Raw genomic sequence first — 22,783 nt, forward strand, 5'->3', positions numbered from 1 at the left:
AGCAGCAGTGGGCACCACATTATATTCATTATCATAAAACACACTACTCTGGGAATTACGCAGAAAATGGGGGTAACCATCATTCTTTCATTATGTAAGAATGGCATGCTCCTAAGCATATGCTTCTAAGAGCAACACACCAAGAAATCATGTTTGAAATATTTCTAAAATTATTTTCCTGTGGATATTTTTCTGCAAAGTTTTACAAAAATGTAAGGGGCCAAAGAAATAGTACAGAGGTCAAGGTGGTTGCATTCTATGCAGCTGACCCCAGCTCAAAACCTGGCTCCATATGATATCCAGAGCACCACTAGCTGCAGCCATTAGGAGCCTTCAACCAGTGCCAAATATGGCCGTAGGGGACCCAAGCATGACTAGGTGGCCCAAGGAATCTCCAGCACTACAGTGCCTGAGCATCATTCCATCCTTTGGCCCTGGGATTCCAGGGTAGACCAGTTGGATGAGAATGGTTAGAGGGACCCAAAGTCCCCCTAAGCACTGTTTGGGAGACCCTCAATTAAAAAAATGTTGTAAAGTAGTAGTACAAAGTTTACTATCTGAACCACTTGAATTCAATGGACAGTGCACGAATGTCAAGTGAATTCACACTTTGTACAGCTTATCTTTTCATCTTGGAAAATTAACTCTGTACCTCAAACAAGGCTGTACAAACAACTCATCATGGCTCTGCTTTCAGTTGTTTGGAATACTGAGAAATGGAATTGCTATTTTAATTTCTTGATAAAGTGTCATACTGTTTTCCATGGTGGTAGTATCATTTTACATTTCCACTGAGAGTGTGAGTTCTAATTTCTCCGCATCTCACCCATGACTGTTATTTACTGCTTTAAAAATGAACAAATCACATGTGATATTAGTTGCTATCTCAGTATGGCTTACATTTGCATTTCTCTAAAGATTAGCGATTTTGAGTATTTTTTCATGTGCTTATAGGCTGTCTATCTCCTTGGAAACATACCCTACAGTCCTTTGCCCTTTTAAAAAGATCAGGTAGTTTTATTGTTGTTTTATTTTTTGTTTGTTGAATTGTGAAGTTCTGTGGGAAAGGGATCCCAAGATCATAGACTTTTGGTAATCTCAATTGTTTTATTATCTTTTTGATGCTTTGCAGTGTACCTATATCATGCTAAACAAAGGCTCGGAAAGTTAACATGATGGGGAAAATTCCTAACCCTGTGTGACAAAGTATTTTCTAAAGATAACTACTGTGGAGACATCCTGCAAGAACACACATACCCATCTTGTTCCAGTGTGTAGACAGTGAATAGAATTTGCAGAAAGTTCTTCTCAGAGTTTAAATAAATGATCATCCCTGAAGAAACATTTCCACATGTAAAGGAAATATTGTTCCAGCAGTCTTATCATGCTGTGTCTCCTATCCAGAACCTTTCCTCTTTCACTATTTTGCAGCTATTTATTGAATAATGACTAAGTACTAGAAATATGGAAAAAATGAGTTATACCCTCTTCTTCAATAATTTCTATGAGAAAGTAATTACAACAAGGAAATATTTTAAGTTGTTTGGTTGCCAATAGAAGAAAATAAATCAAACTAGTTTTAGCTAAAGAGAGGAATCAGTTAGGCTGGAGAGATAGTATAGCAGGTACGGCACTTGGCTTGTACACAGCAGATCTGGGTTCAACCCCTGGCACCCTATATGGTTCCTTCAAACTCTACCAGGAGTGATTCATGAGCACAGAATCAGGAATAAGCACTGAACACTGTTTGGCATGACCTGAGAAAAGGAGAGAAATATGTTAAAAGGATTCAGAGTTGTCTTGTAAAATTCAAATGAAGGAATATAGCCAAGGACTGCATTTAGAAAAAAATCAAGAAAGCAACCAGGATTATTTGTTCTTTTTTCTTTTAGATGGTCTGAATAAAATTTCTGCTAGATTCCATTCCCTTTTTGTGACTGCCATGACACCCTTACATATTATAGTTGCATGTACTTGTAAAGACTTCTTTTTGAGTTCCAATTCTAAAATCTATGGAAAGAAAGTAATTAACTCAGTATGTGTCAAGTATTTCTACATTATGTAGTCAGCTGTGGCTGTGGATATGGAGTTATATATAAAAGCATGGCTACTATGAATCTAACAATCCTCTCCAAATGACAACATCTGTTGTCATTTAATGCACACGTTCTATATTCAACAATAATGGATAATGGCTACCTGTTAATAAAATCAGAAAGAATTAACATAAGCATTTAGCACTGATAAGATAATTTTGGATGAACATTAAAAATACTACCTATATGGCTGGAGGTAATGGTACAGTGGATAGGGTTTTTGTCTTGCATTCAGCTGATCCTGGACACCCCATATGGCCCCATTAGCACCAACCAGGAGTGAGCACAGAGCCATAAGTGAGGCCTGAGCACTGCTAGGTGTGGCACAAAAGCTCAAAAACAAAAACAAAATCCTTACCTGCAAACCAGCAATAAATAATTACAATATGAAAATGGAAATGTACAATCCACTCACATTAATACAGAAAGGGCAATTTATATAAACAATGGTAGTAAGAATGTGCAAAACAGAAAAAATTATATAATAAGACATTGATCTGGGCACTGTATCTAAATCGGGTTTCCTAACAGTTCAAATTCTGAATTATCCTCTGGGTTTCTCATTTTTCTATCAACTTGGATAAAGAGCAGTCATTGAACTACTTGCCTCCATGAGACAGACAGCAGATTGTCACTGCTGACTTATGCTGACATTTCCCTTTATTTGTTAGTAACTTGAACTAATGTTGAGGTAATGAATAAGTAAGAGAGGATTTAGGAAATCTCAGTAAAGACAGATTAGCTCCCAGAAGCTACAGAACAATAAATCACAGTGGAATTGGTCTAAGAAGTTGGCAGAGCAAATTCACTGCACACATACAACATTATAGTTAAATACTATTCATCTGAGACTCTATCTTATCTACATTTGCATTTTGAGAGGAAACTTGTAGATTCAGAAAGGGAAGTGTTTGGGAATAATATTTAATCTATTTTACAAGAAAGCACATTCATTTTATGGGATTTTAGAAAATGTATTCTATGGATGGTTTCTGTCAAATATTGTATATTTATGTAGGCACTGGGCAGTTTTAATTTAAGTAACCAAAAATTTTCATTGGTCATCTCATTCCTAAAGTATGTTATAATGCTTTGGTCTGCTCAAATTTATGTATTTATTCACATCACTTTTCCTTTTCAAACAGTTTACATTCAAGTTAGGTACTGGGGATGTGACTCGGTGGTGAGGTTCCAGCCTTGCATGCATGATGTTGAACCCAGGGGTTAAATCTCTGGTACACATACTCACAAATGAAAGGACAAGTTAATAGAAAATAAATTCATGAAGTTAAATTTTGCTTTTTCTCTTTCTGTTAAGAGATGCTGCTCAGTTTATTTTGAACTATTAATTTATTTGAGGCAATATCAGTTTACAGTAAATGTTTATGTTTTAGGGGTACAATATTACTACACCACATGTACCACCAAATCACTAATACCCTTTAACTACTCTCCATAGGATACTTCCCTTGAGTCCCCTTAGTTCTTCAGGAGACCTCAATTCATTTGCCTGTGTTTATGAGTTTACTTTCATTGGACATTGCCTATTCCCTTGCACTGTTTTCTTATCCTTTTTTTGTGAAACAAGGTAGTATGTAATTGAAATTTACTCAGAAAGATGTAAGAGTGAAGAAAGAGGGGAAATGTGTTCACGAGAGAGCACATGCAGCAAATAATAGAGAGAAGCACGTGAGATACATGTTCAAGCGAGAACATGGACTTGAAGAGCAAGTGTCATTTTCCTGTATTTTATCTCGTGAAGTTTTAACTGTTAACCCTATGACAATATCCTACTTTGTAAAGGTGTTTATTTCTTCAGGGATAATTACTCCACTGGACTGGAGTGATAGCACAGTGGGTAGGGTGTTTGCCTTGCACGTGGCAGACCCGGGTTTGATTCTTCCATTCCTCTCAGAGAGCCCAGCAAGCTACCGAGAGTACCCCGCCCACACGGCAGAGCCTGGCAAGCTACCTGTGGCATATTTGATATGACCACAACAGTAATAAATCACACAAGGGATATGTTACTGGTGCCCACTCGAGAAAATCGATGAAAAATGGGACAACAGTACTGCAGTGCTACAATTACTTGACTGTGAAGTGCTTAAGGGTTTATTACATTTCTTACTGTAGGTATTGGAAAAATACAATTTAAAGATCATAATCAAGAAGAAATATCTCATTGATTGGAATTTATTTTGTATACTCTAGAATATACAAACTATCACTCTTCTTGGGCAGGAATGTAGGGGGGCACTTGCCTTGCATAGGGCCAATGTGGGCTTGATATTGGGCACCCTATATGGTCCCTGAGGCTCACCAACAGTGATCTCTGAGTTCAGACTAGAATTAACCCCTGAGCACAGCCAGGTATGGCCCCCAAGCGAACAAAATTATATATACATATATACACACATATATAAATATCATCTCAATTTCAGTATATATAATACCTATGATTAAAGTTATGCTATAAAAATTATACATAAAGTTATTAAAACTATCTTACTATCAGTTTTAACAGAAGCATATTAAAATACAGATCATTCATTTATTGATCCATCCATCAAATTACTCAGTGAGCATATACATATATATATATATGTGTGTGTATATATATGTATATTTGCTATTAGGATTTTCCATCTATGATTTTAGTGAGGAGTTGGCAAATTGTGGCTTGAAGGCCTAATCCAACCAATTCCTTATATCTTCTAAATAATTTTTTTACTAAAATACCACTAACATAACCAAATTGTTTCACTTAGGTATTTTCTCTGACTGCCTTGGCATTATAGCCATTGTTTTAACTACAACAGAGACCATATAACCTGTACAGCTAAAATATTTACTATATAATTCTCTACAGAAAAATTTTGCAAGGATTTCCAGTATTTGCTCCAGTATCTAAGCATCCAGGAAGTTGTCAGAACTGTTCTTCTAAACCTTGTTATTTTGGCTGAACAAACTGAAATCGACAATTTCTCAAGGACTCATTAAGAAAGTAAGGTATCAAGGCAAACTGCCTTTCCACATTTGGAAAACATCGGTGACAGCAGAGAGTCATTGGGAAGATGTGCTTACTTGGAAGGCTGAGGAGCTCTGGAATACATACCTTGTATGCACGAAGTTCTGAGTTCAATCCCAAACACTACATGGGTGCCAAGCAAACCAATCATGGATCCCAGTAGCCCCCAGCACTGTAGGTCCCAAGAAAGAGCACTGTCAGGCCCAAGCATCTAAATCATATCACTGGAAGTAGCTCGTGATACCCAAAGTACCACTGGGAGGCTAATCCCCAAATAGCTCGTGGTACCCAAAGTACCACTGGGAGGCTAATCCCCAAATAAATACAGCATTGCTTCTCTGGGAGAAAATTCAATTCTCCAGTGATTAACTGGTAGAAATATTTAAATGATAACCCCTAATTGTTGTAGCCAAGTTGGAGTAGCATGAGAGTAAAAATCTTAGGGGACCCTCCCACCTTACTGAAATTTACCTATAGAAACCTCATTAATATAGAGCTGATGAAGTTGTTTTTTTGTTTTGCTTTTTGGGTCATACCTGGTGATGCACAGGGGATACTCCTGGCTCTGCACTAAGGAATTACTCCTGGCGGTGCTCAGGGACCATATGGGATGCTGGGAATAGAACCCGGGTTCGCCGAGTGCAAGGCAAACGCCCTCCCCGCTGTGCTATCACTCCAGCCCTGAAGTTGTTCTTGAGGCTCTGTCAGGGGTTGAAGAAGAGTAACTACTGCTAAGTATGTCACATGGTGGAGAGACAGTCTCACATTTCAGGGACATCTAGCCTATTCTAACCCTCTCAAAGAGAGTAAGCTAAGGAACACTTGTAAAGGTCACCAACTAGGTACACAGATACAACACATGATTGAGATTTTACCACTTATGTTTACCATTCCTCACCCCTTATCACCCTACTCAGCAAGCACCCAGTATGCTTCCTATCGCACCTCCCTTAGAACCCTACCAAACAGGAATACAATATGACAGTGAATCATGCTGCATGACTGGAAAGTAAGAAAATCATCAAGAATGTACAGAAATGCAAAGATACACTGCATTACAATTGTATGAAAAGGGAAAGTGGTTACTTAAGTAACTTTGGTCAGAATACTGTATGAGGAAGAATACCACTGTCATCCCACTGTTTTGCTCGAGCAGGCACCAGTAATGTCTCCATTGCAAGACTTCTTGTTACTGTTTTTTGGCATATCGAATATGCCACGGGTAGCTTGCCAGGCTCTGCCGTGTGGGCAGGATCCTCTGGGTAGCTTGCTGGGCTCTCCCAGATTGGCTACATGCAAGGCAAATGCCCAGAATATATAAAATAAAAAGGTAAAAGAAACTAAATAAATTATACTTAATAAAGTTTTCTTCCATGGAAGTACAGGTTAAAAATTCTGATGTCAGTATATAGTGGAATTGAACAATAATTAATCAATAGCAGATGGTAAGGATCAGGGTCCTAATGGGTAGAGTAAAAGTTTATAAGCAAAGGGAGAAGGTTATAATAATTTTCATGGTAATTGAATAGAGCTGAGAATAACAGTAGAAACTCACATTCAGGTTAATACAGTCACATATAGAAATATCCATAGATATGTGTAACAATCCTGATTAGGATGTACATATATCCTATTCTGTCATTTGAGAGGGCACAGAAGTAATGATAGCATTATAGCAATGAGCATACTAGCTCCTAGTTCTTGGTTTCTTATATCATTTTCCAATAAAAGGAATCAAGTTTCTCGGAGAAATGGCTGGTTCTAGAATTTGGGTAGGAAAAACAGAACATGAGGGGCTGGATGAAGCATCTTATAGTGCCAGAAAGTGAGTTAGTGCTCCATAAAAAAGTCAACGCAACTCATGATGAATTGAATATATATATATATATATATATATATATACATATATATATAAAGGACAGAGGTGTTAACTGAAAAGTTTCATCTGACCAAAGCTAAATAGAATTGAACAAGCAGATAAATATAGATTATGCCGATCTCCAAATAAAATACAAATTTCCATAACTATACAACTATACATCTACCAACATGTATGTATAATACAGGAGAAAAATAGACAAGTCTCCAATGCAGAATTCCAAATAATTTATGTAGATAGTCCCCCTTTGGTTACATAGTAAATCTGTCCCATTCCTTAAGTGTGGGCCGTGCATAGTGACTTATGTCCCAAAATCATAACATAGAAAGAGTTAAAGAAAAGTAACTTTAGAAGGACAAACACTACCACAGTGATAATGATAAAAACTATGTTGATAATATATCATAGATATTATATGATAAAATACTTGGTGTGGCCCCCAATCCAAACAAAAATTATACTTAACCACTGTGGTTTTTCAATCCAAAGATCCATAACACTAATCTTAAGGGAATATCACATACATCTCAAACTGAGATCAACATAGAAAGTTTTCAATTCTCAAAATTCTCTAGGTGATTAAAAGCAAGAGAATCTGAGGAACTATCGCAACTTAAAAAGAGCCCAAGGAAATGCTAAGACAAAATGTGATGTGCTTTGCTGGGAGGGATCCTGGAACAGAAAAGGGACATTAATATATACTAAAGAAATAGAAATAAAGTATAAATTTTAGCTAATTATTCTATTATCATCTCATTAATGATAATAAATGTTTCCTACTAAGGTAATGTATTAATAATTGGGGAAATTGGGTATGACTCTATGGCAATGCTCTGTATTTTCTATTTTTTTTACAAATCTAAAATTGTTTCAAAATGAAGTTAAGAAAAGGTTTGCTGACCCTACTTTAAATGAAAAAAAAAAAGTGAAGGCGATTGGTTTTCACATCTTTTTTTGTGTGTTAAGATATAAAAAAGTGAATTTGTTGAAAGAAGATAACAAGATGGTTTCAGATTATCCCCAGTGATTGAAAAGTCAGTTTAAGCCCTGATTCCTCTCCGTGGAAATTAATTCTCTTTTGGCGTGGGAAGACAGCATATTGCATGGCATAGCAACTTGGAAAGAAATATACAAAATATTGTGATGTTAAAAATAAAAACAGTTACATGAGAATATTTGATAGAGATTCATTACATATACCCTTTATTTTAAAATTGCAATTTAAATCCCCAGTGTTTATTCAAAGAAAAAATACTTGTTTATAGAGATGAATTCTTGTCCAGAAATAGAATTAAATGTGAATAGGGGACCCTTCTGATGGAAGGCAGATATTGGGGAAAAAATTACTACATGAAGTAAAAGCAATGGAAAATGCATTGCTTTTCTGAAGCAACCCCACAGAGTTAATTCCTTCGTGGTGCTGAAGGCTTTTGCTTTGAAATTCATTTTATTGACCTAAAGCTTAAACTGCAGGGTGACTCAAGGATAATTGACAGGAGGGCGAGAACATCATGCTAGCATTGTCACATATGCTCTCACTCATTCCCTTGTTAAAGATGCATTATGTAAATGGATCCTCCACCGAAGTATTTTTGCTAGCATTTTATTATTTTTGGTCCCTGGTAAAGTATTACCTATGTTTGTCAAGGAGGAGGAGTAAAACCCGTCCTTTCAAATGGCTCCGTGATTATGTCCCCACATTTTATTTTCTGCCTGAAATTCAAACCCACATAAAAGGTGGTTTTACTTTGTACCTGACTTATGTATATAATGTCGGTTTAGAAGAAAAATAAAGTCAATTTAGATGGTGAAAGATATAATTAGATGCTGAAACATATTTCTTAGGTGAAGTTCTTTTCTAAAGTTACTTGGCGCCTGCAAAAACAATCTCCATCATACCAGTCGAAGAAAAAGATCAATTACCCATGCAGTGTCTATGTGTTAAATGAAGCATAGCAAATGCATATTTAGAAATATGTAAAGGAGGGCCAAGGAGATGGCTCAAAGAGCAGAACACACCAACGCTTTGTGTGGGTGAAGCCACAGGTTTGATTGGACACTATACACATCCCATTATCTGCCCCTACCATGAACACTGCTGACGATCCAAATGCAAGCCTCCCAGCCGCATCTTAGCTTACTCATTAATCAGAATCCATGATATTCTACACTTAAACATTGAATATTATAGGAGATGCCGTTATATCTTTGATGGAATATTTAATGTGTTGATCAAGAAAAGAGATTATTCCTATAAATGGATCTCACAAAGCATATAAGAATGTATCACTGCTGGAAGGAATGAAATAGGAGGCTTTTATGAAAACCAGAGAGAAATGATGAAAAATGTATGTCTCTGTTTTACCTGTGAGGTGATGTTATCCATGCTTTAATATCCGCCTTTAACTAAAGGGAGTCCTTGAAAATCTGATTCTCTGTTCTAGAGTCATGGCAACGACCCAATTAACACAGACACTGCAAAAAATTCAAGGGGGCTGGAATGATAATAGAGGAGTAAAAGTGCATTTATTGCATATAACTGACCCCAGTTAGGGCCCAGCACATAGTTCCCCAAGTAGCACAGTACACAGGCCTGACTACCACCCGAGTGCTTCTGGTAAGCCCAGAACCACAGGGCACAAGAAGCATGACATACTCAGACCTTGGTATTGATCTAACCAGATCAGTTGGCCAGAAACACCAGGAAGGGCCAAAAGGCCTTCTGGGCACTGCTTGGGAGGTCACCCCTACCCACCCACCCCAAAATAATTTGAAAATTGAGCTCTGTCCTTGAGTTTTAGAGAGAAAAGGTTAGCTTTCGGTTCTTTACTTGTGTGCCTTCCAAGCATTAAAAAAATCTATATAATATTACCTTATAGTCTTAGGATTCCTTATACTTGCTTTTTTAGTTTCTGGAGAGAACTTACCAAGTAAAATAAAGTTGATGGCCCTGATCTCAGTGACTTTTAACCTGCAAGACTGTTGGAGACCTCAGCATGGTCATCTAGAGTAGCTGGCTATAAATGAATCAAAATTGCAATCATTCTAGGACACAGACATTTGGGGGCGGGATTGCAAAATAAAATACTGAATAAAACTTTTGTCTATCCCACTTATATTTGAGTAGCAATTTGAAATGCTTTCTTAGAGCAAAAGAAGGAAGAGCACTCTTTATCTTTACTAATGGGGCATCTGATAAATGTACGCACATGTTCAGTGTCAACACTTGGTCACGTAAATAGGGGAGGCCTTATGACCTAGAGGGAATAGACAATGGCATCCCTGTCACAAAAGCTGTGGCTCAAGCCATTGTGCTTTTCCTGGGCAGGCTTCCTCCTTCACTGCTCACTAGTATGCAGCTGGAAAATACCAGCATAGAGTATGCCAAGGCAGACAAAGAAACGACTCAAGGGAGATTTAAACTCCATGACTATACATATTCCCATAAAGTTTAAAGAAAGTAACTACTCACAGCAGGGGAAAGCCCAACAGTTTTCTCTCAGTACAACAATCCACTTTACTCCTGTGGCTAGAATGATGAGCAAATGAATTTGGAAATATCTTTACAATAGTGCGAAATCTTTGGTCAGTAAACAACAGCAGAGATTTCTTCCATCAGCCCAGATCTGCCACATAGTCCTAATATACAAGGGACCTAGTGAGGTCACAGCCAAAACATTAAGCCGGAGCAGTTTGATTTGTAGGCCCATTTCTTAGTTGCAACTTTTTGTGGAGCTGCAGCAATATCACAGCGGTTGGGCGTTCGCCTTGCATGCGGCCGACCTGTGTTCGATTCCTCCGCTCCTCTGGGAGAGCCCAGCAAGCTACCGAGAGTGTGGAGCCCACACGGCAGAGCCTGACAAGCTACCTGTGCATATTGGATATGCCAAAAACAATAACAATAAGTCTCTCAATGAGAGACGTTACTGGTGCCCGATCGAACAAATTGCTGAGCAAGAGGATGACAGTGACAGTGAGCTTTTTCTGCTGTGAAAAGGAAAGAAGAGATGGTAATCCTTGTCAAAATACTTGAATTTGCCAAACCCATTATGTATCATCGATTTCAAGAAAACAATTTCTTACCACAAACAATAACTATCGCGATATACTAGATATTACTGTGCTTGTGTTATGAGTTTTGAGTACATCCTTCTTACCCTCACACAATTCTAAGAGGAAGATATGGTATTTGATGAGCATTTTACCGACCAGAAAGCAGAGGCTCGCAGAGGTTAAAATTCTCTGTCACGTTTTACAGTTAGTTGTGGACTTTAAGTAAATTTCAGGCATGTACATCTGTCTGCATTTAATGTTCTTAATTTTATAGATTCACCAAGTTGCCTAAGTTCACCACATTTCCTCATGTCTAAATACACCTGCCAAGGTGAAAAGGCATTTGTTCTGTTTCAGGCAAGTTAAAACATTTAGGCCTGTGGCTGGAGCAATAGCAAAATGGGTAGGTCGCTTGCCTTGCACATGGCCAACCCAGGTTCGATTCCCATCATCCCATATGGTCCCCCGAACACTGCCAGGAGTAATTCCTGAGTGCAAAGCCAGGAGTAACCCCTGTGTAACACCACGTGTTGACTCAAAAAGAAACAAAAAAAAAATTAGGCCTGGAAAACTATTGCTGGATGATTACATGACATGATTGATATCTAGAAATATGACTGGACTGACTAGAAACAACCTTTGGAACAGTCATCCAGTTGCCCTTTGTGATACAATGGGTTAGTCATTTTGCACTATTCTTTCACTCAGTGATTTTATCCAGAAAGTAGCTAGGAAAGTTTCAACAGAAGCACAACCCTAACTTGTTTGTTCCTCACTGATTTCCTTAGAATAACTCTAGATTTGTTTATTTCCATGTATAACACAAAGGAAGAGAGAAGGATTTTTATTGGAGGCTAACTCAGTTATATTCAGCAAGTAGTGTATGATACAAATATAAATCATCTGTAGGTCAAGGACTTTAATGGAGTAATGAGAAAATAATTTCCAATTTAATAGAAAAGAAACTTGGCTTTAGCTATACAAGTTCATGACTGGGTTATTTTTATAAAAGTTCATCACATAATAACTTGTCCTTTATTTTGGAGATAATATTATTAGAGTAACTATCAGTAGAAAGTTTGGGAAAGCTAAAAAACTATCACTGAGATACAAAGTGTTAATATGGAGAAATTCATCTTTTCATACTGCAAATAAACTTGAGTGTTTTTTGCTTGGCAGACCCAGTTTTATGTGCTAAAAATACATAAGTAAACAAAGAAGAAAAATTCCTCTTTGTGCAGTGACTACACTCTGATGAGGAAAGTCACATAATACCCTATATAAAATACTAGTGCCTTATAGAAAATAAGAGAAAAATCAGGGATATTAAAGATGGGAGTAATTTTACGTAAAGCTATCTTGATAACTTTTATTTTCCATGTTTATTTTATGTTCTTTGACATGTATAATCCATATTCCTCCAATGTTTAATTTAGACACTATGATTTACAATATGTTAGTAATAAAGATGCCTGGATCGCCAGGTTCGATCCCCAGCACTGCCTATGTATCCCTAAAAATCAGGAGTTTTTCCGGAGCACAGAGTCAGAAGAAATATTGGTGTGGCTCCCAACCTCTCCCAATATTAATAGAGATATCTCCAAATTCTTTTATCTTTTCTATGGAGAAAAAGATCCATATTTCCTATCCCCCCGAATCTGGGTTGGTCTTCATCATTTACTGGTCATCAAAAGAATTAAATGGAAGTGAAACTGCATCACTTTTGAGGCGAGACCTTAAACAGCAATGCGGTTTTTACTGGATACAAAGGTGGTAGAGTCTACCCTGCCTTTCACATTGCCAGTGTTCAAGAATTCTCTTAGCCTGAATACATAGTAGGTGATCTCTTCTTGACAGAGTTAGGACAACTGGGTCTTACTAGAGCAGGAGTTTGATGGACATGTATTCCATTCCTAAGTACTCCTTTTTATGTAGCTGGAAATCTGGGGAAGGGAAAATAAGAACTTAGGTAGAAGCATCTATAGTTAATTCTTGGGAGAAACTTTGAACTTTGAAATTTTTATATAATGCTTTGCTGAAAATTCAGGATCTCCATGTGTCCAGTGGTGATCTTCACTCCCATGGGACTGAGCATATTTTCTAGACATATATGTGTATACCTTCACAGATGTTAAGGCCCAATGGAACTTTCTTGTTTCCAGGTTCAACCAGGAAAACATAAGTTGCTTTATGCAGTTCAAGTTCCAAAAGAGGAAATAAAAAAACTTACATAAACTTTGAATGATCTTGGATATAAAACTTTAGCCAAGTTGGGGGAGGGAAAAATGACAGTATGAAGCACCAAAGAATCGTTGGAAGATGCCACCAATCAGGTTAATGTGCTGTAGTCATGTGACAGCGTTTCAAGGGCTACTCCAGGAGCTCTGTGAGCTTCAGTGTTGTTCACCCATCTATCCCAAGCACTTCCAGGTGCCATTTAAAAAAAAAACAACCAAATAAAAATAACCCCCTGAATCCTTAACCACACAACCCAACACAAAGAGAGCACTGAGAGAAACACAGTTCCCATGTCTTCGTTTATAATGAACTAGAAGTTAGAACAGAATGGCAGTGAAAACAAGTTTACAACAGACAGTCCAGTACCCTGGCTTTAAACGGCTTGGGGTAATCAAATAAAATAATGTCTATAGATTAGTGCAAGGTATGCATGTAGATAAGTTTATCTGTCATTTGTATTGGCATTCGTACTCCTGAGGAGGAATGTTGACATCATCTTGTTGTGCTCTACTATCTTTACTGGAAGAAGAAATTTAGGCTCAAAACTCAGAGTCCTTCGCTCTTAGAATCATATCTTTCCCTTTGGCCCCAATTGAGGTTCTTTTTCCAGACCAGAAGAGGATTATGAGGTACATATATACACAAATTAAATGTAACTCTCACAGGAAATTAAAATACCATCATTCAAAACTCTAAGCTGCTATTGCTTAGGACTTTGCATACTAATTCAAAGATATGGAAAGCTTTCAAGAGGCTACAGAAAAGAGAGGCATTTGGAAAATTATAATAGGAAAATTATAATATCACTTTTATTGTCATAGAAAATATTTTCCAGCATCCCTTTAAAACTAGAAAAAAACATATTTAATACAAAATATTTAAACTGTTTATATCTTACATGGTTTGGGTAGGGAATAAAAAATTTGGGAGGGAATAAAATAAAATAAAAATATTTCTTTTCAATGGTAAAAAAGAAGATGACATAAAGAAAACAGGTAATTTATCTGAAACTGGGCATTTTATGCTTGAAAATATATTTTATATTTCTCCAGTCACATGAGGTAAGCACTGAGAATTTAATTGGAGCTTTTAGAATGCTTCAGTGAGCACTCTGCACATAATTGAAAGGCATTCACATAATCAAGCTTTGTACCAGAATTGTTCCCTCTTAGAACTAACAAGGGCATGAACTGACATTTGGTTTAGACAAGATGACCAGAATGGTCAATATTGTGCTGCTACTTCTGTTGTTTTGAACCACTTTGTAATATTTTTTTAAAGTATTCAAAGCAATTACAAACTCAAATAAATGGAAACAGTTTGGAAGTTACAGAAAATGCCACTAAAATAAAGAAGAATTTATTTTTCTTTCTTTTAGGCAGACTCTTGCAGAAATGTTCCTCATCTTTATTGGATAGAAAACAAGGACTAGATTTCTTCAGTCTTCTGGGATTCAAGCATTCCACCACACCAAATGCATCAAGACAGGCTTAAAGATTATTCTACAAATTAACTAAAGAGTAGATTTGTTCATATTATATCTGGAAGGCAGGTCTATACTCAATATGCTATAAAACAAAAGGTGATGCAAAATTCTGCACTTAGATAAAAACTACTTTTAAAATTCGGGGAAACAACATATCTTATTCAAGTGCAAACATCATTTTAAGGGAACTATGTTCTAAAGCTACTTATGTTTATCTCAACTGCTTTTACGATTTTTTCAAGTTGGTTACTTGTTTTAAAGCCAAAGGGAAGGGATGTGTATGAAAAGAGGGGTGGGGGTGCAGAGAGTTTAATTGTTTAGTGTACTCATTTTATTAGCCTGATTCAAGTATAGAGGATGCTTATTACTATACTTTTCTACGTGAATATGAGTGTAATTTCTAAGTTTGAAATATATACATATACATATACATATATATATATATTGCTTTTTGGATCACACCTGGCGATGCATAGGGGTTACTCCTGGTTTTTGCACTCAGGAATTATCCCCTGGCAGTGCTCAGGGGACCACATGGGATGCTGGGAGTCGAAGCCGGGTTGGCCTCATGCAAGGCAAATGTCCTACCCACTGTGCTATTGCTCCAGCCCCCATAAGTTTAAATATTTTTATAAAAAATTCTGGGTTGTTGATTATAGACATATTTGAAATTAATAGGTACTGCCAAACTCTTTTTTTAATACTGTAATACTAATTTTACTTCCATAAGTAGCGTACAAATGTTCCAATTGTTTCACACTGTCACCAAAACTTGGCATAATCAAGCCTTACTTTTTTTTGCCAGTTTGGAGGATAGAAAATTGTATCTCCAGATGTCCTGCTAAAATTGCAGATTGAACATATGCCTTTATATATACTTTTCTCCACAGTAAACTTAAACATCAGTAAAGAATTTAATTTTTTTTAAGTTTTATTTTAGGCATCATGGTTTATAGAACTGTCATTAGAAGAGGTTTGTGCATCTATGTTTATTATAGTAAAAAAATTAAAGGCATGAAGCCACAAAGGAAATGGAAAAACAAGAGAAGATAACAGAAACAAAATGTTAGAAGCATTAAATGAGATTTGTAGATGAGCAGAATATTTCTCAGTCAGAACAGCAGAATTCTAGACTCATAAGAAAGCCAAGAATCAACAGATACATACTAAGGAATCAAGTGGCATTTGTACTCTTCTGGAACAGAGTTTAGGTGGAGACTTAAATCAGGACATGTTAAGTTATAAAGCACTTACAGTTCCCTAGATATCCACTCCAATCATTGCGCAGGTCAAGAACTTTGATATTCTGGAAGAAAATGAAAGGAAAAACCATCTAAAACTGGGGGGAAGGAAAAATAGAGAACCTGAAAGAAAATGGGCACAGTTGAGGCAAAGATTAAAAATAAAGCAAAATATATAGGCAGGTTAAGCAAATATGTGCTGAGAACAAAGGTTCCTACATGGTTATTCAAATCTGACATCCAGGGTTATATCTTCAATTTATAGGAGAATTTCCTGATTTGTAGACCAGGAAATGGTGAAAAGACGTAACATCATGGTATCAAGTAGTCCCCATTCATATGATCCAATATGGACCTGCCTGCATTTAGGCCTCTAGTCAAAAATAATCCAGCCCTGTACCATTAGAAGTTTTAGTGCATTGACATGCCTGAGAAACAAAAACAAGAATTACAAGATGCTTAAGATACTTAAACTGGGGGTTGGAGTGATAGCACAGCGGGTAAGGCATTTGCCTTGCACGAGGCCAACCCAGGTTCGATTCCCAGCATCCCTGAGCACCACCAGGGATAATTCCTGAGTGCAGAGCCAGAAGTGACCCCTGTGCATCACCAGGTGTGACCCAAAAAGAAAAAAAAATACTTAAACTGAAGTTACTTAAGAAGAGCTCCATCATGAAAGATAAAATAATAAATAAGCAACAAAATAATTCTAGGAAATAGTATGCAAGCAGAAGAAGAATTATGTATTTTATATATTAAACTATACTTACTGATATGTAGCTATATATCATACTACAGATACATATATTTACATGCATAAATATTTTATACATCATTAAATAGAAACAGGATACTTTTTACAAGTGAAACAATATTCAGAAAATGAGAGTAAACTTTTGAAGCAAAAATTTATGATAGCAGAAATGAAAAAAAAATCAAAAGAAGAACTGAAAGTTAGGGTAAAAAAAATCTGTCATAAGGCAGAGTAAAGAACCAAAAGACAGAAAAGAAATAAAGAGTAGGCAACTCGGGGTAAGGAGCCAACACTGGAACAATTTTAATTTCAGGGGGAAAAAATCAAGAAAATAGAACCGAATAAGCAACCGTGATAAAGAAATTTCTTTGAAACAGTTTCCAGATTGAAAGAACTCTCTGGGTGCCCAGGAGAATGGGCTTTCCCCACAACCATAACACAGGGAACATATCCTGACCTATGTAACAGAATTGAGGATCAGATGGCTTTTGGCTCTTTACATGTAAGGCTGGGATTTGTAATAAAGGTGAACTTTAAATATAGGTGAACAATCATGCATTTTAATCAAAACCTTTTTTTTTTGTTTTTGGATTATTTTAAATTTACATGGAGTTGTGAGAAATAATGTAGTAATTGTAGGTGCCATTGACTCAGTTTGCACTAAACATAGATAACATCTTGCAACATTATAGTGTAATATTACAACTAGGACACTGACATTGATGTGATATGTCAATCTTATTTAAGTTCCCATTTTACTTGTTTTACTTTACTTATTAATGTGTGCGCGCAGCAGGTAGGGCGTTCGCCTTGTACGTGGCCAACCTGGGTTCGATTCCTCCGCCCCTCTCAGAGAGCCCAGAAAGCTACCGAGAGTATCATGCCCATACGGCAGAGTCCGGCAAGCTCCCTGTGGCGTATTCGATATACCAAAAACAGTAGCAACAAGTCTCACAATGGAGACGTTACTCATACCCGCTTGAGCAAATCGATGAGCAATGGAATGACAGTGACAGTGATACAGTGATTTATGTGTGCATTTGTGTGGTTTCACCTGTATTATGTTTATCTAAATATATTATGTGTAGACTTGCACATCCACCACTGTATTCAAGATAAAAACTTCCATCACCACAAAGACCTATTAAATTTCTTTTTTATAACCATATTTGCCTTGTTCTGTGTCCCTGGCTACTGACAATTTCTAATCTTTCCTTCATTTTTCTGATTGTATCATTTTTAGAATGTTATATAAATACAACCTTACAGCATGCTATATTTTTAGATTGCTATAATTCCCTCAGACTTCAAATGAGTTATTGGTTTAAAAGCCTTTTTAAAAAATTGTTAGGTAGTTTTTTATGATATGAATGTACCACAATTTAACCATTCACTTGCAGAAGGCCATCTGGTCTATACTGTTTTGGCTATTAACAAATATAGTATCTATGAAAAATTGTGTATATGTCTAGGCTTTTTGTATGCATATATTCTCATTTCTTTGAAGTAAATTGAAAAAATTCAACTGCTGGGGGTAAATATAATAGCATGTTTTGTTTATAAAGAACTTTTGAACTATCTTTGGAAGTTGCCATGTCATCTTCCTTTACTATTAGCCATATATGAGACATACTATTTCTCCATATTCTTACCAGCATTTGGTGTTGACATCTTTGACATTTTTAATATTTTAGCCAAGGTCTGGGGAGATAGGGGTGTAGAACATGTTTTGCATGTGAAGCCCTGAGGGTTTTTTTAAAATTTTTTTAAAAATTTTATTGAATCACCATGAGATAGTTACAAGCTTTCATGTTTGGGTTACAATCTCACAATGATCAAACACCCATCCCTCCACCAGTGCACATTCCCCACCACCAATATCCCGGGCATACTCCCCTTTTCCCACCCTCCCCCTGCCTCTATGGCAGACAATATTCCCCATACTCTCTCTCTCCTTTTGGGCATTATGAAGCCCTGAGTTTGATCCCTGACACTGCTTGGTTCCCAAGTTACCACTAGGTGTAGCATGGAGTCTCCCAGCACCAGTGGACCTGAATATCACTGCACTGCCAGGACCAGACCCACCTTCAGAAGAAATTGCCCTTAGGCCCCAAATTTGCACTTGGGAGACCCCTATAAAAAACAGAAGGTTCGCCATTCTGATAACTGTATATTTCACAATGATTTTAATTTGAACTTTAAAAAATGATTTTAATGGAGTTGAACATGTCTGTGTCTTTGTATACCTTTGTCAAATTAATGTCTGTTATTTAATTAGTCCATTTGACAACTGGAGTTTGTTTAATATTGACTTTTGAGAATCTGTTACATATTCCATATACTTGTTACTTTTTATTTTTATTTATTTATTTTTTTAAATTTATTAATCTATTTATTTATTTATTTTTGAAGTTACAAACTTATGAACTTTCATCTTTGCATTTTGTTTACATCCCTCCACCAGTGCCCATTCTCCTCCACCAATGTTTCCAGTATCCCTCCCACCACCCCCACCCCAACCCCCACCACCCCGACCTGTCTCTGTGGCAGGGCATTCCCTTTTGTTCTCTCTCCTTTTGGGTGTTATAGTTTGCAACTTGTTACTTTTTAGAATATGCTTAAACTATATTCTTTTTGTCTCCTTGTTTTTGTGGGCCATACCTGGTGGTGGTGATTAGGGTTTTTCCTCTCTTAGGTATGGCAGGGCTGGGGTACCACATGGGGTGCCAGAGATCAAACCCAGGTCAGCCACATTTACCTTATTCACTGTACTATATCCAACCACCCCAAAATATACCCTCTAATCTATAGTTTGCTTTTCATGATTTTAATAGGGTCTTGTGTTTTAAAGTTTTATAATATCTCATTTAGCATTTCCCCCTTTTTTATAGATCAGTATTTTGCCAAGTCTCTGAAATTTGTGCTAGCACTAGATCCTAAAGATTTTATTTTATTATGTTTATTTCTTAAAAATTATATAGTTTTAGGTTTTCTAGTTAAGTCTGTGATCCATTTTAAGTTATTTTTTGCATACTATCTAAGGTTTAGGTTGATATTTATTTAGTTTTATTTGCAATGAATGCCCTACTGTCCTAGTATCATTTGTTGAAAAAGACTATTCTAACTCCATTGAATTGTTTTGGCCTTTTGTCAAAAACATCTTAGGCATATTTGTCTGGTTCTATTTCCAGGTTCTCTTTTGTATTCTATTGATCTACATTTCTATCTTTCTGCCAATACCACACTGTTTTGCTTACTGTACATATAGGATAATCCTTAGTATTAGGTAGGAAAATTCTTCTCACATTATTTTTCTCTCTTGACTATTTTAGTTTACTGCATTTGTCTCTCCATATAAATTTTAGAATAAAGTTTTCTATGTCTACAAAAAATACTGCTTGCAAAAAATATAAAAATAACCTAAAAGCATCCAAAATCAAAACCAAAATCTGCTTGTTTTTTAAAAAAAATATTTAAAGTATTTTTAAAGTATTAAAAATTTTATTGAGCTGAAACTGACTTATAACTAGGAGTACAATTTCAAACCTCTTAAAAATATATGTTACCAAGGGTATCTATGGCCAAAGTACATATATTGCTTTGATTTTAATAGGAATACTTTAAAACTTACAGACAAAATTAGGCACAATTGAGATCTCTCCTGTGTTGAGTTTTCTAGTCAATGATAATAGCATGTCTGATCTCAGAATTTTAAGGCAAAATATTTATGATCAAGGACCCTATGACCTAAAATATTTTAAATAAAAGAAAAAACATTTTAAGATTTCTGGTCTAAAATAAGGAAAAAAGAAAACATGGCTTGAGAAAATGGGTTCACTGACACTGAAAGCAAAAAAATCTGAGACCAGAAAGACAGCACTGGAGGTCGGCTCTTGCCTTGCATGCTCCTGACCCAAATTTCATCCCTGGCAATGCATAAGGCCCCTCCTTAGGTGCCACTTCTGACCGAAGAGCCAAGAACAGCCCCTGGGTACTGCTGGTTGTACCCAACTGGTGTGCCCTCTCTTCATTCCCCCAAAGAAATGAATTTCAGGGGGAGGTCAGAGAGATCTGACAGGGGGTAGTTGTGCTTGCCTTGAATGTGGCTGACCCGGTTTCAATCTCCAGTACCTCAAATAGTCCTCCAAGCCCATGAAGAGGGATCTCTGAGCTCTGCTGGGAGTGGCCCCCAAACAAAAACAAAACAAAACAAAGAATCTCAGGATAATAATGAAGGTCTACGTCAGACTAATAACTAGGCCCAAATGACAGAGGCAGAGACACTTAGAGCAATTTAGAAGGCACCAAGAATGATTTTTATTTCCCTGGTGCCTAGATTATAGAACTGAGAAGGATAGGGAAGGAAAGAAACTGAGGGGAGGAAGAAGAACTAGGAAGGAAACAGGAACAAGGGTGGGGCCTCAGGCATATTGTCTGTGTAGAGGTGTGGTATATGTATACATCTGACCACAGACCCACAAGAACTGTAAGCATGAGATACAAACTACAACAGCCAAACTTTAAAATGTGCCTGTCAAGGAGGCATGCAGTGGGACGGGAGGGAACCAGAGGACTCTTGTGGAAGAAAATTGACACTGGTGGTCCTATTGGTATTGGAAAATTGTATGTCTGAAAGTCAACTATGAATAACCTTGTAAATTACATAACACAATAAGTTTTTTTTTTTAATTTGGGGTTGGGGTAATAACACAGTGTGTAGGGTTCTTGCCTTGAACACAGCTGACCTGTTTCAATCCCGACACCTCTCATAGTCCCACAACCACCACCAGGAATGATTTCTGAGTGCAGAGCCAGGAGTAAGCCTTGAGCGCTTCCAGGTGTGGCCCCCAAAACCAAAACAAATTAAGTTAAAAAATACAACTTTAATAAATGCATCATTTGACTCTACTGAGTTATTGTTTACATAAGTGATGAACTGTTTGGTTGAATTTACAATAATACAGAAAAATAACACAATTTTATCTTCAAAGAAAAGAAAAAAATGTGCAAGTATGCCATCTTGTCCTTTCTTAATTCTTAGTAATAAAAAGGTTTTGCATAATTACTGAGTAGTAATAGAAAGAAAATTTAATGTTTTAGATGGGAAAATGAGGAAGAGAACATGAAATGTTCCTGTGCATAGTGGATCCAGAGGATGAACAAATGATATGGTTTATCATGAAGGAAACAAATAAGATAACAACCATATTCTTTTAGAGTAAGAAGGTAAAGCCTAAAAGAATCAGCTAAAAAGAGTTGTACATTGCTTCTGAGAAGGGAAAATAAGGTAGTAGAGGTGAGTTTCATTAAAATCACGAATCACGAAATCCCATTAATCGTCAATTTCTCTAGCGGGCTCAGTAACCTCTCATTCGTCCTTTCCCTGAGATATTAGAAGTCTCTCTCGACTCGGCCCTCCCAACGATGTTGCACTGGAGGCTCTTTCAGGGTCAGGGGAAAGAGATCCAGTTTGTTACTGGATTTAGCATATTAATACACCATGGGAAGCTTGCAAGGCTGTCCCATATGGGCAGGAAACTCTTAGAAGCTTGGCAATTTCTCCCAGAGGGAGAAGAAAGCTATGAGATATCGCATGGCCACAAAGCGCTTCTGAGAGCTTGCTTTTAAGTTTCTGGATGTTGACCATTGATGGGATTATACACACCTGGGTTCCTCTGCCAGTACCTTCATGCTTGAAGCCTGTCCAAACGTGTGGAGAGGAGCCTTAAGCATGGCTGTAGCTAGGTTCCGGTGGTCTTTGGCTGCTAGGAGCTCTGCTCGGGGTGGGGATGGAAGCCTGAGCCCATCCCCTCTGAGGGGCCTCAGGGAAGACAGCCAGGCGTGCGGGCAAGAGACTCTCTATATTCATTAAAATAGAATATAATTATTGGGTCCTCAAATATTGGTACTTATGATTTTTTACATTAATGATTGATAAAAAATTTAAGTGTAAGAAGTTGCATACTTGTTTGGGATCTCTATTTATTGATGAAGTTCAGCATCTTGGT

General features: G+C 36.9%; 1 long non-coding RNA gene across 1 annotated transcript in view; it reads right to left on the bottom strand.

Annotated features, from left to right (window-relative positions):
- LOC129399699 (uncharacterized) overlaps positions 1–22,783 on the bottom strand; it is a 175,408-nt gene that overhangs the window by 57,794 nt on the left and 94,831 nt on the right. Inside the window, exon 3 of the long non-coding RNA XR_008627279.1 lies at positions 16,035–16,086. This is a non-coding gene — a long non-coding RNA (uncharacterized LOC129399699). The remainder of the gene's footprint in view (positions 1–16,034; positions 16,087–22,783) is intronic.

Source organism: Sorex araneus, chromosome X (genome assembly GCF_027595985.1).
Source record: "Sorex araneus isolate mSorAra2 chromosome X, mSorAra2.pri, whole genome shotgun sequence".
Taxonomy (NCBI): domain Eukaryota; kingdom Metazoa; phylum Chordata; class Mammalia; order Eulipotyphla; family Soricidae; genus Sorex; species Sorex araneus.